Genomic DNA, 4,232 nt, shown 5'->3' with positions numbered 1-4,232 from the left:
CTTATCTTTCAAATGGTGCCTATAAAGATAGCTCTCAATAAATTATATAGCATTAATAAAGCAAAAAAAAAAACTGCTATAAAAATAGTAATGTCTGATTTTTCTTCATTTCTATAACTCAGCATTATCTCCTATAAGGAAATATTTTTATTGTAAATGTGGGTTGTTTGGGGGGGTGTTTTTGTTTTTTCTTTTTGGTTGCTTTATATATATATATATATATATAATATCCCTACACACTAAGAAGTTAGAATATATTACATTGGATCACTTTAAAAATCTGGTGTCCATTATAATTTGGCTTGAAGCAAGAAAGTGAGTACTACAAGAAATATATGTGAAATAAGGAAATTATTATTTATTGCCTCCAGTTCCATGCCACAAATTTCTGATTCTCTTAATTTGACTGCTAACTGTGGATCACAAAAAATATTTGGAGCATGATTGCTTCTTTCTGATATTTTTATATAAAACATTAATATTAATTAATAAGTATTCCATACCTTGAGGACTAAGGTGCGCCTGACCCAAGCCATAGTATTTTGAATAATGTCATACGCAATGAAAGCTGGACAGTGAATAAGGAAGACCATAGAAGAATTGATGCTTTTGAGTTATGGTATTGGAGGAGAGAATATTGAGAGTGCCATCGGCTGCCAAAAGAACAAACAGATCTGTTTTGGAAGAAGTGCAGCCAGAGTGCTCCTTGGAGGCCAGGAAGGCCAGACTTCATCTCTCATACTTCAGGCTTTTGTCAGGAAGGACCAGTCATTAGAGAAGGATATCATGTTTGGTAAGGTGGAGGGTCTTATTATTTCATCATACAATAATTATAAGAACATCATTATATGTAATAGTATAACAATTCTATAAAAAAGAAAACAGGTATGATAAATAATGTCATTTAACCTCACATATAAAATAGACAGCCCTGGTTTTTTAGTTTGTTGTTGTTGTTGTTGTTAAGTGCCGTTGAGTCGGGTCCGACCCATAGCGAACCTGTACAGGGTTTCCGAGGGTGTAAATCTTTACGGGAGTAGAAAGCCTCATCTTTCTCCCGCGGAGCTTCTGGTAGTTTCGAACCACTGACGTTAAGGTTCGCAGCCCGATTCGTAACCACTACGCTACCAGAGCTCCCTTAATAACATGCATTCACAATCAAAATAATACAAGAAATACACTGAAGCATTTTATTTCATATTTTTCCCACATATATTTTCATTCCTGAAAACTGAAAAGATTTTCCAATAAAGGTGAGTTAATTTTTAGTATTCTACAAATATACTGCATCAGCAGCCTGTAAAAGCAAAGCTACCAAGTCATGAGTGATATTAAATATTTGTCAGCTATTTATAATTAAATCAATATCATTGTTTTTGGAAGCACATCTTGTCAATCAAAATCCTCGAGGTGACTGCCCTAATCTTCATTAATTGTTGATTGCTGACATCTGAAATACAGATGCATCATGAATTAAGGGACAAGTCTTTTTGAAAACATAGTCCTATTACCATTAAATTATAGGTTATCTACTAGCTTGAATAAAACGCCATCTAATTTTGGCCATTAGTGCTTCAAGTATCTGTTTTCCAGTGATAGGGTCATTGTTAATAATTTATACTAGAGTACTATCATGGCATGGTGAAACAATGTGTTGGACTGCAGTCAGTTTGAACCACACGGTTGGCAGTTCAAGTTCACCAGCCACTCCTCAGAAACCCTATACAGGGTTGCTATAAGTTGGAACCAACTCCATGACTCTTAATAAAAACAATCTTTAATAGTTTATGTGTGTATAAGAATTTATGTAGGATCATTATTAATAACTTATACTTGTGTACTATTTGTTAGTTTGTGTGTGTGTGTGTGTGTATATATATATATATATATATAGTTAGGATCTGTTGATTCAATTCCAACTCATATTAGCCCTATGTAGAACAAAAGCAAACACTGCCTAGTCCTGTACCCTCCTCAGAATGAATGTTATATTTAAAACAATCAATCTCGTTGAGGGTCTTCCTTTTTGCCACTGACTTTCCACTTTACCAGATATGATGTCCTTCTCCAGAACTTCATGTCCAAAGTAAGAGAGATAAAGTCTTACCATCCTGGCTTCTAAGGAGCATGCTGATTGTACTGGCAAGACAGATTTGTCTGTTCTTGCAGTTCCTGATACTTTCATATTCTTTGTCAACACCATAATTCAAATGTATTGATTCTTCTAAAGTCTTCCTTATTCATTGTCCAACTTTCACATGCAACTAAAAATACCATGGCTTGTGTCAAACAAACCTTAGTATATCTTTTAGCATATATTTTAATCAGAAGTCACCAATAAATGTGTGGTGAAAAATGCTGTTGAAATTTATTGATAATTACACAGTATTTTGCTGATTCATAAACTGCACCATCATCAAATTACCTAGATGAGTTTGTTTAAAGTCATTTATGAATGATATATGTATGAAGCCAGTATATTGAGATGTTGTTGTTAAGTGTCATTGAGTCAGTACTGGCTCATAGCTACACTGTATAGAGTTTCCAAGGAGCATCTGATAAGTTTGAACCTCTGACCTTGCAGTTCAAAATGACTTTGCAGTCCAGTACATTAACTTACAGCAACACACTAGGATATACTTTGAAAAAATAATTAAAAGCATTTTATGTCATCAAAACCTGCATATTTAAAAAGTACTTGTTATTAAAAGGGGGTGAGTAGTTAATCTTACATTCCAGGAACAGAGGACCCTAAGATGATCAAGAGAGAAGAACATGAGCTGAATGTGGGACCTTACTCAGAGAAGGGGTGACACCAGAGATGGAGGCAGAGGTGATGGCATGGAGAGATTGAGCATTTTAGGACCCTAGACTCTTGGAAATAGAAAGGCTGTGTGCTGGTAGCCAGGAGATTGGCTTCTAGAATGTGCCCCTTGGTTGTTTAAATGATTATATATCCCTGTGTGGATTTTGTTTTTGTACATCAAAGGGGGAGGGGGAGGATGACAAGAGAGGTGGGTTTTCTTGATAAGAGAAATAATCTATGAGGGTTTTCAGGGAGGAGGAAATTATATGTACAGTGAGGGATAGACACTCATAGAGGATGGGGCAGGCAGTTTACAACTGGAGGGAGGTTGGCAGAGGAAACATGGGGGTGGTGGTAGAAATGCAATGGGAGGAATGCAGTGGTTAAAGTAAATAGAGGTAAATGCTGTTATCTGTTGGTCTGTGGAGGGGATTGCAACCATATAATGAAACAAGTATATGATTTGTTGAATATATAATGAAACAAAGTATATGATTTGTTGAATATAAAACTGATGATCTGCTCTGTAAACCTTCACTCAATTCACAATAAAAATTTTTAAAAAAAATTTGCTGGTAAAACAAGATACCAAATGTTAATTTTATTATCTTTTCTACATTCATTAAACTATTATATATTTATGCAAAGAATAAAATTCTAGCTTTTTCCTAGTTGTTAAAGTGTCATAGAGTTGGTTCCAACTCATGGCAACCCTTTTCCTTTTAGAAATATTAAAATCTTTGTAATTTAGGAACTATATGCAGAGAGCAAGTAAAAACTGTAAAATGTATTACCAAACAATCACTATCAAAGTTGGGGTATGCATGTGTCTGAGATTCACCCAGGTTGTTCTGTAAAATTTTTAACTGCTACATTTTTTATTTTTCTCACTCTTTTGTCACTATCCTTTGTTTTCTACCATTTATCATATTTTAATACATTGATAGAGAACAGCACAAATACAATCTGTTAATGAATTATAACACATTTGTTGGGGATGTAGTTTTCAATGAAAAATAATTGATGAAAATTGTTGAAATATTTGTACAAAGAACATGTTTTAATAATATTGAAAAAATCTCTCCTACCAAGCAATATGTATATTTGAACACATAAACATATCTAAATTCTAAAATGTAGTAGAAAAAAAATTCTATATCAAACCTTACTCTTTGTATACAAGTTGTTGTTGTTAAGTGCCGTCGAGTCAATTCTGACCCTTAGCGACCCTGTATAGGGTTTCCAAGGAGCAGCTGGTAAGTTTGAACAGCTGACCTTGCAGTTTACATGGCTTTGCAGTCTGGCACATTAACCCACAGCGCCACACCAGGACCCCAGTAGTCGTCTACCAGTGGTTGACCATAAATTAGCTGTCCCGACTTACTGTTTTTCCACCACTGTCTGTCAGTTTGACATACTGTGGTGA

Source organism: Chrysochloris asiatica, unplaced genomic scaffold, assembly GCF_000296735.1.
Source record: "Chrysochloris asiatica unplaced genomic scaffold, ChrAsi1.0 scaffold00022, whole genome shotgun sequence".
Taxonomy (NCBI): domain Eukaryota; kingdom Metazoa; phylum Chordata; class Mammalia; order Afrosoricida; family Chrysochloridae; genus Chrysochloris; species Chrysochloris asiatica.
Note: the sequence above shows the minus strand (reverse complement) of the source record.